The sequence below is a fragment of the Lissotriton vulgaris genome, chromosome 5, assembly GCF_964263255.1.
Source record: "Lissotriton vulgaris chromosome 5, aLisVul1.2, whole genome shotgun sequence".
NCBI lineage: Eukaryota > Metazoa > Chordata > Amphibia > Caudata > Salamandridae > Lissotriton > Lissotriton vulgaris.
In genome coordinates, this window is record NC_141693.1 from 10,320,828 (window position 1) to 10,336,534 (window position 15,707).

At 44.6% G+C, this 15,707-nt stretch overlaps 1 protein-coding gene across 4 annotated transcripts in view; it reads left to right on the plus strand.

Moving 5' to 3' along the window:
* Nucleotides 1–9,623, plus strand: part of LOC147709977 (H-2 class II histocompatibility antigen, A-U alpha chain-like) — a 1,213,889-nt gene extending 1,204,266 nt beyond the window's left edge. For all 4 annotated transcript variants that reach the window (XR_015295832.1, XR_015295833.1, XM_086920664.1 and 1 more), the window contains one exon: nucleotides 8,555–9,623. The gene's annotated coding sequence lies outside the window, so the exon portion shown is untranslated. The remainder of the gene's footprint in view (nucleotides 1–8,554) is intronic.
* Nucleotides 9,624–15,707: the final 6,084 nt, after the last annotated feature.

The following is a 15,707-nucleotide window of genomic DNA, read 5'->3' on the forward strand; positions in this document are numbered from 1 at the left end:
AATGAACTATAACAAACAGTCTACTGATGATGCATCTTTGTACTTATTGAAATCCAGCTCGAAATTTTATGGTGGGAAGAATAAGGCGGGGAAAGTTCTTGCTAAGTATTTGAAGGTTAAACAAAACAAACTGAATATTGAATCTGTTTTTGATGCTAATTTAGTTCTGCAACATAAAGATGCGGATATTTTGGAGGAATTTTCCCGCTTCCACTCTACACTTTACTCTTCTATCACTCAACCTTCTGATCACTCTCTCTCCACTTTCTTTACAAGCATTCAACCTCCCCCCAACTTTCCTGTTGACCTAGCCTCCCTTGAAACTCCCCTCACCGTCCGGGAACTACACACGGCACTTCACTCCCTTAAGAAAGACAAAGCCCTCGGTCCAGATGGCTTCACTGTCGAATTTTATCAACATTTCGCCACTCTTTTGTTGCCCAAACTACTTCACCTTTTGGAGTCTTTCAAAACCAGTGGGGCCTCTTCAGGCACTTTTTCTGATGCTTATATTTGTATTATACCAAAAGAAGGGAAAGACACTCAACACTGTAAGAATTACAGACCGATATCACTGGTCAACATCGATTACAAGAGAAATGCCAAATCTTTAGCCATTAGATTGGACTCCTTTCTCCCAGAACTCCTTGGCCCTGAACAATCAGGATTTGTTAAGGGTCGCTTCATTTCAGACAACACTAGGCTCCTCTTCAATGTCTTGTCTAAGTCATCACGCTTCAGTGATTCCCTAGCCGCAATCGCTCTTGATGCCGAGAAGGCATTCGACAGAGTAGAATGGTCATTCCTCTTCTCCGCATTAAAGTGGTTTGGGTTTGGCCCTAATTTTATTTCCCTCATCTCCTTTCTCTACGCAAACCCTAGAGCAGCAGTCTGTGCTAATGGTTTGATTTCCTCCTTTTTCAGCCTTGGCAGAGGCGTCAGACAAGGTTGCCCTCTCTCCCCCTTTCTCTTCAATCTTGCTCTAGAACGTTTTCTATCTAAATTACGTCAAAACCCGAACATTCACGGATTCCCTCTATCTCATTCGCAAATCAAATTAGCTGCCTATGCTGACGACATTCTACTTTTCATTTCAAACCCGTCGGTATCCATCCCAGCTTTTCTCACTGAAGTCAGTGTGTACTCTCATCTTTCCGGTTATAAATTGAACAACGATAAGTGCGAAATTTTTCCCCTCACCAAGTTCACCTTTAAGCCTGATTTTGCGGCATCTAACTTCAAATGGAGCCCATCCCATATAAAATACCTTGGTTTGCATATTACCCCTTCTATCTCGGATACTATCTCATTATGCCTTACTAAGTGTACTCAGAAGTTAACTGACCTCACCTCTAGGTGGCATCCCTTATATCTTTCCTGGTGGGGCCGCCTTGATACCATTAAGATGATGCTCTCCCCAATTGTCCTTTATACCATTTCTAACATCCCTGTTTCCATCCCTGCCAAATTTTTTGCCAAAATCAATACCACCTTATCCTCCTTTTTATGGTCTGGAAAGAAACCGCGCATGTCTTTATCAAGACTACGTCTCCCCAAATCGGAAGAAGGGGTTAATTTTCCAAACTTTCCCGCTTATCATAAAGCCTTCCTTCTAAAACAGGCCGCTATCTGGCTTAAAGATCCTACTGAACCTCTTCCCCTTTGGGCTAAACTTGAACACCTTTCTCTCTCTCCCTTCTCCTTTGCCGAGTATCTCTCCTTCTCCCGTAAACCCCAATTCGTATCCACTCCAATTCACAAATACACTGCGAAACTACTTTTAGCCTTTGCTCCACCTCTACCACTGAACTTCTCACCACCACGATTTGGTATAATAGCAGCATTCTTATCAAACTAAAACCTTTCTACTGGAAATCTTGGAGGTAACGTGGTTTAATCTGGGTCTCCCAACTTTTTACGGGATCTGTCTTCACACCTTTCCCTGTTCTAAGTCGGAACTTCTCTCTCCCCTCCTCTTTTGTCCACAAATATATCTTACTCAAGACTGCAGTCATGTCCGCATATGACTCCCTTTCTCATTCTTCTCCGCCTACGATTTCTACTTCTCCGATTTCCTCTCTACACTCCCAATTGCGCTCCAACCCTTCAGCGTCTTCCATTTATCATTCCTTCCACAATCCTCCATTACCTCGGCCTAAAACTACGGTGGAGGAGCAGTGGGAATCTGAACTCGCCGTCTCTTGGTCCACCTCTTTATGGGATAAAATTTGGATTAAGCTTCGTAAGTCTTCCAGAGCCGCCTCTCTTACACAAACACTTTTCTTTCTTTACAATCGACTCCTTTACACGCCATCTCTCCTTCACAAAAGATTCCCTACAACCCCCGGACCTTTGCTGTTCTTGCTCCGCCCCCAATGCCACGCTTTTTCATATGCTTTTCCTTTGTCCTCTCACGCAAGCATTCTGGACCAAACTATGGGATCAAATCAATTCTATCTTCCAAACTTCTATCCCTTTCTCTATCACTGACATTTTCCTTGGCTAATTATCCCCTTCCTGGACCGAAGTTGAAACGAATATTCATATTATTGATTTGTTATTAGCTGTTGCGTTTCAACAGATTACTGTTAACTGGAAGAATTCTGAGGGTATTACTTTTAAAGCCTGGTGGTTCAATGTATGTTATAATCATAGATTAGACACTGCATTTGTTTATCCCATTACCCTGGCCCCGAAAAGACATGCGTTGTGGCTTCCTGTTACCCTCTACTTGGATGTTTGTGCCAAACGCTCATCTCACCTACCCCCATTTCAGCAAGAGGTTTCGAAACCCCCATGAATTACCTTTTGTTCCTTCTTTTTCTTTAATATTTAACTTACCGCATATATTTGCATTGTCTTCCGTAGTACAAAGCCTCTTCGAGTGTACACTTTACATTCCAAGCCTCATTCACTTTTCATTTTCCTTTTTCCTCTTTCTCCCCCTACATTCTTTAATTTTATGAAATTTACTGTTGGTACCCTAGTTTATTATTCTTATTGCTACTGTTGTATTTCATGTCACTCTTTGTAATGACAATTTTGTTTACCCTAATAAAATTTTACTTGAACCTAAAAAAGAAGTCTTGACCCAGCCAGTCGTTTGGGCTGTTGTATGCAAGGGTAGCTTGTGAAGAAGATATGCATCCTGTCTCCATCTGTGAGTGAACTTCTGTCACAGTGACTGGGAACAGTGACCAAGGAGAGGCAGTCGGGTCAGTGCAGGAGCCCGGGTTACATTATCACATTTTACTCTTGTCCCTTTCTCCACTGTTTTGAATTCACAAGCCGTGCTGCACGCTTTCCTGAAGCGGCAGCGAATAAGGACATGATTTGTCCTTTTTATGTTTAGCTTGTCAGCTTGTTCTCTGCCAGAGCTCATATCAGCTCAACACACAACATATAGTCCCCTCCAATCACTGGCTTGTTGAAGCGAGTCCCCTTCAGGCATTGGCTTCTTAGCATGTCTGTCATGTTTTTGGATCAGCCCATGGCATTTTGCGGATGGTTACATTCTCAGCTCTATTGGAGAGTAGTATGACAAATCTTTTCCACTTGCTCCTGCTGTTACTCGCATGCAGGAGAATGCCTATTGCAACCCAAATTATTTTGCAGTTTTATTTGTGCATTGCTGACATTTTGTGGGGAATCCTCCGTCCACTGCCACAATGTGTCAGCAGAAGTGGGAATAAATGCCAAAAATGTCCAGACCCACTTCTATTGCAGGCCAACATAAGCAAGTCTCCAGAGTGTCTTGGTCTGTGAGGACTGATCAAAATCTGGTACCCTTTAAATGCCCAAGGATAGTTGGGGAGCATGTGTTAGAGTGCACAAACAGCCGGTAGGACATCCCAGTGGGGGAGGGGGGGGTGGAGAGAATCACACAACTTTATGCCATTGTTTTATTTAAGAGGGGCTCGCACTAGAGCCAGCAAGGTGGGTTGGTGCACTCAACACCTGCTGCTGACATCTGCTGTTATCTGAAGATCACATGTTTGAATCCTGGCAAAGCTAACTCAGCGTTCCACCCTAACGTGGCTGTAAATAGGAGTTGAGTAAAAATAAGGCACCGCAACTCACTTCCCCCTCTTCTTTCCTCTCTCCTGGCTTATATATCTCTTTATATTTTTGGAGTACGCTATCAGTTAGACATTATGCTATTAAAGTACTTGTTGTGTAGCAGTTGCTTCACTTGGTGAATGATATATTATGTACCTTACTTTAAAAATGAAAGTATCTCCTTCACAGGTAGGTGGTGTATATTTGTTATGTGTTTAACATTTTTTCATGGACTGTGCTCTCCAATGTATGACTGCATAGTCGACTTCGACTGTACAGTCACGGTGGTGGGAACAGGTACCAACCTGCAAGCAGCATGCACTGCCTTGCATACTCTGGATTTACCAAACCACGCAGCACTACGTAAGGTGGCTTGGTAAAGCTGACTTAAGTATTGTGTTGCTCTTGCATCACCCAGTGCTTAATTTGAACCGGTGGGGGCCACCGGCACATATTTTTAGGGCGCGGCACTTATTTTTGCTCATAAGATATTTCTGGAGAGAGGGAAAACCACAGAAATCTGAAAGACCGAGAAGACAAAGACAGAAAACCTGTCACAAAAGGAGAAAGCTGGAATGTGCAAGAATGAAATTCACAGGGTTTGTCTGGCAGTGCATTAAAGAGGCATAAGGTGGATTGTAGACGTGCACGGGCATCAACACTTAATTAATCACTGGGTACACCTGCCGTACACCCCATCCCCTTACACATCCAACATCTATCAGCCGTCATTGACCTGCCGCACAAGTAGAAGTCATTTCTAGTCCTAATCTTGGACTAACAGCCCCTGGCGCACAGACCTGCAAGAAAATACAGCGACCACTTACCTTTTTAGTCTCTCTTCCTTGTGAGTGTATGAGATTAACTAGACGGAAAGTTTGCCAAATGTCGAAAGAGGCAGAAAGTATGTTGTATCATATCAGTTTCAAAACTAAACCAAAAATCTAAAAGAGTAGAGTGGTGACTCAAATACTGCGGATAGCACCGCTCCCATCAGCCATGAACAGATGGAATGAAGCCCGTCCTTTACAAAAACGAATTTCTCAGCAGACTAAACTCCTCTTATCTGAGTCTTCTGAGACTCCAGGGGGCAGATGTATCAAGATACCATTTTGCACTTCTCAAATAGCGATTGTTAAGGAATCGCTATTTGAGAATCGCAAATGGGTATGTATGTAGAATCTCGCTATTTATTAGCGATTCCTTAGAATTCCTTAATTGCGATTAGCAAATTGCTAATCGCAATTAAGGAATAATTTCCCATTCATTTCAATGGGCCAGGAGGCCCATAGGAATGAATGTAAATTTATACTCAATTTGCGATTAGCAATTAGCTAATCGCAAATTGAGAATAATTTCAAGGGTGTCTTAAGGACACCCTGCTGCACCCCTGAATTTGATATGTGTACCCATATGGCGCACATACATGCCCTAAGGGCATGTATGAGCGTCATATGGCACCTTTAGAATTTAAAAAAAGTGCTTTTTGAAAAGAATTCGCAAGTTAACACCAACTACAAGTTGATGGTAATTTGCGAATTCTTAGTCAAAAATCGCAACACTGAAATGATTGATACATTTCAAATATTAAATCGCAATTTGCATTTTCTTAAAAGCCTCGCAATGTTAAGGAATCGCTAAATTAGCGATTCCTTAATATTGCGAGGCTTTTTGAATGATACATTCCAGAATCCCGTTTTTTTGTCGCAAACGCTGCTATTTTCCGATTCGCAGCGTTTGCGACAAAAAAAACGGATGATACATCTGCCCCCAGGTGTATTACATAAGAAAAAGTATCCGCCCCTGATTATGGATTACTTTAGTAAAGAACAGCCGTTACTCAGCAGATGATCTGCATAAATCACAGACGAATCCAAGCAAACTGGATTACAATTTCAGATCACTCCCAATAGCAGCCGAAAGACGTAAAAAAGGTGGTACTAGACCAGCTTCCCTTCTTACATCCATAGGGGGAAAAACCCACGGCCAGGGGGCTCAATCAGTTATTTATTTGTAAATAAATAAGTGTCATTGCCCTTGTCAGGAAGCCACTGCAACTTGCACCACCCATTGCCCCTGCCAATGCTGCAAATCACAGCACCAGCACAACTACCAACCATCACACTCTACAAGTGTGACAATTCAGACTATACCAGGTTTCCAAAGCTATAAGAATGGCTTAGGCGGCAGGTATTAGTAATTTTTATTCTATACAGTTAATAAACACCTGTTGCTGTGCTTATTTCTAAATTAGACAAACAGTGCCACCATGTGGCAGACTGTAATAAGTGCTGATGTTGACACTTAAATTCTGGTGCGGAGCACCAGAAACCGCTGGTTCAAATTAAGCATTTGTCTCAAGTCGAAAATCAACTACCCTCTTAAGATCTGAAGCACAAATGATTCACCCTGATTATGCTTGTGACGAAGAACACATTGCTATGTTCTAGCCGTACTTGTTTTTAAGCCCAGATAACAAAAAAGATGAGAAGGGAATCTTGAGAACCCAATTTTGACCATGGATTGAGATAGGGAACCATTAAGAATGCAATCCCCAGTTAGTTGAATGCGCTCAGGATGTTCCATTTAATGTGGGGTGTAACAAGGTTGTGTGCCAGCTCCTCCGCTACTCACTCCTTATGTACACAATATAGGCGGCTTCTTATAGATTCAAGTCTGGATCATCTAACCTTGGATAAAGAAAGAATTCTGCCTCTCCTATTCATAGATGACGCCGGTCTGCTAGCACATATTGGGATGGCTATGCACTGCCTTCTGAAGGGTTTCAATCCTATTTCACCTGTGAAAAAAGACAATGCAAATAAAAACAAAGGTTATAGCCATACACCACATAATTAACCTGGAAAATAATTTCTAGCTGTATGGAGCCATATTAGAACCATCTACCTGCTTAAAGTACTTGGTGATATGACTTGAGTTGGGACAAAAAAGCATTGAGCATTTCATTCAGTTGAAACCTGGGCTCCTTTAGCTTAGACTATGGTCAATCTCTGCGGCAAACGCAAATCAAACTTCATTGATGGACTTTATGACTTTAGGTGGTCCTGCAAAAACTGATTTGAGTAGCTGTATTACAAACAGCTTAAGGGTAATGAAATGTGTTCTAATCTAGGCTGGCCTAAGTACCATTATTGAATACACAGCTGCAGTATGAAGTCAGATTTATTGAAAATCATCTAGTTACAGTGGTTGGAAAAAGCTGTCTGACCACTCCGCAGTACGCCCATTTAGCGTCCAAGGGCCTGATTTAAGGTTTGGCAGATGGAGTACAGTCTGTTAGGGTAGCAGCTGGCATTACCTCTGCCAGCTCGACGGACTAAAGGCTGACGGGTTTAGAGATGAGTGCCTGCCCAGTGATCATCCCTGTACATTGAAAGGAAATGCCACTACTTTATGCGAGAGTAATGCCTTAAGTCCATGAAGTAAGTTTAAAGAAAAATGAGTCCATGAAAAGCAAATGTATCACCGGTAGCACGTGCCACAAATGGCCCTGTAAGAATCTGTGTGAAGAGTCTAGTGCTGTAGATTCATACAGCCTCTCCCACCTTCCTGGATGTGAGCAATGATCTAAGATGTGTGTTTTCTCACCACACAGTTAGTCACAATGTACCATGCTCATTTCTTTTCCTGCTCCGCACACTCCACTAACATTACTAACCTGATAGGGAAAAACGATTTGAGATTTAGTCGTTGTCCTGGTGCATTGTGGGTTAAGTGAAGAGTCATGAGAAATCTCAGGAGCCAAAACCCCTTAGAAGAAAGAAAAATACATTTCAAACGTCCGCACACAATGCTAGATGGCGAGTGTATGCAGGGCATGTGAATCTACAACTCTACATGCTGCAAATAGATGGTTAAAGGGCAAGCAATGTTTTTTCCTTTTGATGTAATGTCAGTATTTTTATGGACATTTCTTGTTATTCCTTCTCTTCTCTTCCTGGTTCTTCATTCACTTCATGGCGTAGTAGCGTCTAGGAGTGGCTGTCGCATGTTTTGTTAGTGATAGTACATGCGGTGTCGTTGCTCTCCCAGGTAGTTAAGGTAGAAAATGGGGAGGAGCCACAAATAAAGAAGAGGTAGGAAAAAGACTTCTGAGAACCAAGCCAAGGGGCTTCAAAGCTCTGCTGGAGAGGAGACACACCTCAATGCATAATAAGGAAAACTGAAAGTGAGTGATGTAACAGTGATGACATTTTAGGTCCATTCAATTACATTTTTAGGTTGTCAGATTTCTATTTTTAATGTCTCTTATCTGACCTGTTTGTGTTTAACAGACTTGGTGAGTTATGCAGTTATACTCTCAATTTTATTGCAATTTGTTTTTCTATTCTGTGAAGTATAGAACTTGGTGTTTTTATGTCACATAAATTTAGCATAAAATGATGAACACCTAATTTATATGCAAGTATGTAAGACATAACGTGCGGGTAAGTGTAAGCCCTCCATGGTTTTGACAATCTTTTATTTATTGCAGGTTCCTATTTTGTATGAATATCCCGAAGCCTTCCTGCATCTTCTCTGAGGTCCTTGCATCCTGCTGTGCTTCCCGCTTACGGCTGTCGATAAACAAATCAATGCAATGGAATTAGTTGTACATTTAGTGATTGGTTCTGATGGGTCCTGTTTGTCATCATTAAAGTTTTATATGGGTGAGAGGCAGGGTCTCCTGGGGTTGGGGTACACCAAGGTAGAAAATCGTGTAAGACGCCCTGCATCTGGTGAGAGATGCTAAGTGTTTACCAATATGTAGGCCAGCCTCAGGTTCTTGTAAATAAACCTACAATATTGCAGAAATGTGAGCCAGGAGGAACGCTCGCATAGTTACTGGAATTGGTCATTTTGAGCTGGTCTTTGAAGCGACAGACACATCTTATAGGCAGTGACTGTTCACAGTAGTTTGAGCCGAAATATGTGGTTAAAGTACCACATAGACCAGAATATGTGGTGCATGTGGGAAGGCCTGCCTCAAATTGTGGAATGTGGGTAGTTGTACTGGGGAGGTTTATTTTAATTATATATGTATTTGGGACACGTAACCAATAATGGTGTTTTGCTTAAAAAAGTTATAGATTTTTCAGCATCATTAATTAAAGCAGCGGTGTTGCCATGATGCATAAACACTGTTACTAGATCCCCAGGGAGTAGTGGCAGAGCTCAAAATCATCTGGCCTCAGGATGAAATTTAGGCATGGGTTAACAACAATGTTTTAGGCTGGCAAACTCTCCTGCCCACAAAGCCAAGACCCAATCAGGGCCTTTTGCAGAGTGGCACCCCCCGCCCCCCACACTCCCACCTGAACCTGAGCCTGCATCATGCATCCTCCAGGTCTGAGAAGGTTTGTTTTTAGTGCATGACAACAGAAACACACGAGGACCAAGCTTTGATTCCTGCATCGGGTGATGATCTCAAGTAGCTGGGATGTTGCATTATTCATTTATGGTATAAAGGACAGTAACCGTGTGCTCTGTTATATTTCTGTACAAGTGATTTGTTGTTTTATGATTTACTAAAAATAAAAAGTTTTACTGATTTTGTCCAGCTATCTTTGACTTCACTTTATTCATTAAGAGTTGCTATTGGTAGCCACTGTTTTTTAAAGAAAAAGATGGTCATTTCCTGTTCTGCAGCAGAAATGACTTGCTTATTCGAGATATAAGGATATTCTACAATGGACATGAAACACAGGAGACAGATGAAACTATGGATGAAAGTTCAGATGCATCCTCACTGCTTCATTTAGAGACCTTGGGTGCCGCATCCATCTTTGGAGGGGCTGTTGCCTCTCAACCATTCCCTGTCATGGTACTACTTGGTTTACAGCTTTTGCTCTCTGCCAGACCCTTTGTATCTACTCTTCCAAAAATATATATACAGTGGGCTTCAGAGAGGTAAACACTTCTCACACAATGCTATAATCTGTTTCGGGTATCACTCCACCTCCTAGGGAATGCTTCCATCGCACATTTATATCTGAAAAGTACAATGAGCCATCTCACATTCTGCTACATTTCCTCATTTATCTCACACCTGCATTCTGTACATAAAGAAGTAATTCTTCATTTTGTTTTTCAGAGCAGACACTTTTGTTTATGTATTTATGAGGATCCAAGTGTAGGCCTCACTCTACAATGATTGGCTTTTGTTTTCTCAGATCTGGACAGCCTAGCCCTAAGATAGCTGCCTGAAACCTTGTATGAATGATTTAAGCCAGAATCTCGCAAGACTTGAGGAGGCCTTAGAGAGGTCAAGCCATTCCAATCTCAAACAGAAACAAACATTGGTATAGCCAATAGGTCTCGGCTTTGGGACCTTATAAGTGTTTAGCCAGAGTTATTGGCTTTGCCAGTGTTTTTTAGCTATGTTGTAGAGCAGTGTGGCTACTGTGTACCATGGTTCAAAGTCACCACACGGCATGCTACATTAAGATAACTCTACTGTATCACACTGAAAGATACCTTCAAATCATACCCTCCTGAAGATAAAGTATCTCACAACATGTCAGGCTATACCAGCCTTTTCAGATGGGGAACACCAAACATCTTTAGTGGCCAGATGACTGATCACACCAACAAAAACACCATACAGAAACATGCATAAGAAAATAGTCACAAAATGTCCACATGACAGACATCAACTTCAGGTTTGAGAAAGGTAAAAAGTTTTCATTCGCTGAGCACCTCCGATCGACCAATAACATTCTACGAAGGATAAAAAAAAACACACAGAGGACAGGCTACTCTTGTTGACAACTACTTGCAGGTGCTTAGGCTTAGAGGAAGGTTGCAACTGCAACTTTATTTACACTTTATTCCACACAGACCGATAAATTACTATGCTGCCAAACTGCTGACTACATGACACAGCACTTCATGAGGATGACTGTAGGGCAAGGTCACAAACTGCAGATGGCAACTTAAACAAATTCCTAAACAGCCAGTGACAGTAGACCAAGTACCTGATGACCGGTGCACAGTTCGAAAACAAGTGCCTAGCATTTAGACACAGGACAGTGTCACTCAGTTCTTAAAGCTGACGCCTTTTGATATAGCACTATTCATATTATGTTTACCTGTAAATGTAGGAATCTCTCAATTGTAAAAGACCGACCCCACTCAAAATTCAGGAGATTATACTGGTCACACATGCAGGGGTCATAAAAGCTAGAAAAGGACTGTAAACTAAAGAAATGAAAGCAAAAGTGTACTACTCTAATATAAAGTAGTTCATGTGCAAAGGTACTGGGGTAGCACTTTGTGTCAAAGTGCACGAGTGTCAACAGGAGACGTGGGTCTAATTCACTAAGAAGGGGAGCTTACATATCACATAGGGGATTACTGTGTAAAAAGAGAGGCTCTAACCAAGAGAAAAAGTATACTTCCAGAAGCTGGACATTGCTTGTCGCTTGCCTAGAAGGAGCAAGTTGTCCTAATTTGCAAGTGTGAACTAATCCGTGTTGTTAGTAATGGGATCTCTGGCTGGCCAAGGCTTGCGCCAAAGTCAGTCAGAGACCACCACTCTAAGTCAGGGCAAGGGAGTTACACGCCAAGATAACCCCTGCTCACCCTCTAGGTAACGTGACGCGAGCAGCAAGGCTAAACTTGGAGGCTATGTAGGTTAAGTGTTTGCGCGCGCACCCAGCAACAACACCCAAGGCCCACCACAAAGGAAACTCCACACAAGGTTATATATAAAAATAGCCTTTGTATTATACCAAAACACATTAGATAAAAACACACACTTTATAATGTGCCAACAGGCACGGGCAGAATTTACAGGGGATATGTACAAGACAGGGCCACATGGACCACTATCAGAAATAGGCACTTTTAGATGTAGAATAATAATCACTGTAGGACAAAAATTAAACATAGAGCACACAACCAGTAACTACTGGTAACAGGTAAGTACAACCTACGCAACCCTAACCACCTTAGGAGAATATTACGCAGGGAACCAGGACCTCCCTAGCAACACTTGTACTAGGAAGAACAACCACCTAAGTATCACTATACATTTAGGGGTATAACCATAGGAACATTACACATGATGCATCACAACATTCAGAGGTGTAGGGAAGGAACACACATGATGCATAACTATACATTCAGCGGTGTAAGAACAAGGCACATGACGCATCAAAAACACATTCAGAGGTGCAGCAAAGAACAATTCGCAGAAATCACATTAGCACAGAACTTACATCAAAGTCCAGGTTGCGCCACTGTGCCAAAACCTAAACGTAGCAGCTGACCACTACTTGCTGGGCAGCTGAGGACAGGGACAGGGCCTAAACGCTGCAGCTGGCACTAAGTGCTGTGCAGCTGGGGAAGGCCCGGGTAGGGATGCAGGAGTGCGCCTCACTCCTAAAGTCCAGAGTACATGTCCCTAAAAGAAAGAACCTAAACGGTGCTGCTGCCCACTACTTGCTGGCAGCTGGGAAGGACAAACTGTGACATGGGCCCTCACTGGTCCTCTGGAGGAAAGACTGCGCAAAAGGGTTGGAGCCCTCTAGGCACGAGAAATACTGTGCACATTGGAGCCCTCTGTGCTCTGAGAAATAACTGTGAGCATGGGAGCACTCTGGCTCCTTGAAGAAATCAATGCCCCCATCGTTGGAGCCCTCTGGCTCTAGGACAACTTGGGGCATATTTGGGAGCCCTCTGGGCTCGGAAAGAAGACACGTGCCCATTTTGGAGTCCCCCCTCTGGGGACTCGGAAATAATGCCCACGTTGTTGGAGCCTCAGCAGACTCTAAACACTCAAAATGCCCAGGAGCCTCTCGGGCTCTCATCAATAAACTGCCATCCGTCATTGGAGTCCCCCCTCTGGGGACTCGGGACCAACTGTGCCCCCCCACTGCAAAAATGGGGCCCCACTCACCGGGACTCCTGGTGCGTCGGGGAGCTCCACTCTCCGGTGCGGCGGTAGCGCTTTGCGGGGCTCTCACCACGAGAGCCCCGCCTTCACATAGCGCCCGGCCCGCTTCACCCGGTCCCCCATCTCGGTACCGGGACTCCAGGTGTGACGTCTCGTGGCAATTCGGTGAGGCGGGGTGGGCTCCCGGCCTCCCCACGAAGCACCAGCTCCTCTTTGGGCGGCAGTAACATCTCCGGTCTCCCTCTTGACCCGGGAGACCGGCACAGCGGCAATGGCTTCCCCCAGGCAGGGGGAAGCTTAAGTGAGGCACTCCAGGCCCCGCCCACAGTCAGGCGGGCGCAGGCCTGGCTTCCGGTCTTGCGGCCATTGCTCCAACGTGGCTCAGGCCGCGGCGGTGATTTCTAGATCGGCATATGAGGGGTGGGCACCCTCGGTAGGCAGAATAAACGTAGAAGCAAGGTGGGCACTCGCTGAGGGAGCAGATAAACGGGGTGGCACCTGTAAATTATAATAATTAAATACGCGGGCATCGGACACAATGCAGGGTAAGCACCTGCAACAAGGCACAAAAAACAGCCGCAATGAGGCGCAAGCTCCCCCAATAAAAGGCAAATTAAGACAAGAGCGCTTCCCAGGTGCTAGGCGCAAAAGGGGACTCACTCCAACAGGGTAACAGGGTCCCAAGAAGTCCTGGACAGCAAAGATGGAGCAAGCAGCTCCCAACAGGAAAGTCCATCAGGCATCCAGGGGCTGGGCAGGGCCCAGGGAGGCAAGCCTTCACCTGGGCCCCAGCAGCAGCACGCCCCTGGTTGATTCCAGTCAGAAACAAGAACATTTTGTAAGGCGACACAGCCCGTTTTTATACTGTGAATTCCTTTGTCTCAGGGTGCAGGGTGGGGGAAAAACCAGTCGCAGCTGGTTTTGGAGCACTGTTGATGTGCTCAGCCACCCTTCCTATTCACTAGGGAGGCTAGGGTCATCCGTCGCACCACAGGGGGAGGAGCCAGCATTGTGTGGGGAAAGCCCAGCCCTATTCAGGTCCCAGGTGCACCCCTCTCTCACATCAGCATGCTAATCTCTCCGCTCACCACCGGCGCAGACCCATCCAGACTCCTGGAGCCAGGCTCACCAGCCAGCTCCAGCCAATCACACACCAGCACATTCACTGCACAGACATGCACACTTCTAGAAGTGGCACTTCCATATTAGACACAAACACGCTGCACACACCATTGCGCAGCATTCAATCACAAGAGTCCGCACATACCAGACTCGAGCCTGCACACCCCACGCATCAGGAACTACCAGGGACACATACATTCCCCATGCATTCCTATAAGAGGGCAGGCCTATCTCACCACACGCACTCAGAGTGCGCACGCACTTTCCACTGGGACACAGTGAAAGTGCGCAGAAACCAAGAATCACTATCCCCAGGTCACATATAAAAAGGAAAAAAGTTCAGGGGTGAACCTGCCAGAAGGGCCAAGTCCAACACAACCCCCTTTCAGCCAAAACGCAGGGCAGACCAATCACCACTGTGATGGACTTCCCTGCTTTGAGCGATAGAACATGGACGCGGGCCCGCACTGCAGGGACATCCTGCGGTTCTACGCCACGTTGATCCATAATACAAGCACCTACTTAAAAAAAAACAGGCCCAACTAGTCTACCCCACTGGTACTCCTTAGTTGTCCACAGCTAGGACCTGGCCCTAGGCCACCCAGATTAAGCATGGGCGAATTTTGCGAATTCGCGATCCGCGAATTTGCGGATTTGCGAATTTGCGATCCGCAAAATTCGCGAATTTGCGGATTTTTGGTTTTTTGCGTGTTCGCAGGGTTTTTTGCGTGTTCGCTGGGTTTTTTGCGTGTTCGCGGGGCTTTTTGCATCTTTGCGAGCCGCTTGCATAGCGAAGTTACCCATGCAGTCGTTTATGGGAGAGGGAGAGCGAGATAGATAGATAGATAGATAGATAGATAGAGAGAGAAAGAGAGGGAAAGAGAGAGAACGAGAGAAAGAAAGAGAGGCCGGATCTCTGAAGGGCCAGATTCCTGAGTTGCCCCTACAGAACATACAGCTTTTTATTTTTAGCAAAATGCATATGAAAATTGTGCTAGAAAGGTCTCTTTTAGTTTAACCCCTCCTGACAACTCAAAATGGATGTATTTGCCATCCTCTCCCTTCTTCCTGTTTTTTATATCTGTAAGTGCTTCCTGATGAGGTTTAATTCCTTGGACAGGTGCCTCGTTGCCTACTTGTAACTATTCTCTGACCCTGCTTCAAGGGTCAGAGCAGGGTCAGAAAATAGCTGCAAGTAGATAACGAGGCGCCAGGAAGCAATTAGCAGCAGGTGTCCAAGTTGAAGTTAATTTGTTTGTAACCCTTTTGTAAAAGGTTACAAAGAAATTAGGTTCAACTTTTGCATCTGCTGCTGTAACCCTTGCTTGGCTGAAAATTCGTCCCCGCTGATTCGCGGATTTTACCGCGATTTCGCGAGATTCGCGGATCGCGAAATCGCGGAAAATCTGCAAATTCGCCCGCAAAACGGATTTTACGCCCACCCTTAACCCAGATACCACTGGTCCTCGCCAATCCACAGAGTGGGGGGTGGTAACCCCTGGCATACAATAGCCATTCTCCACTCCCTTTCTCAGGGTAGTTCCAAACTACCACTGATCCTTCAACCTAGGGTCCGCACCCTCAGGCTGACCAGAGGTCACAGGCAAGAAAGCCCCACCCTACCTCT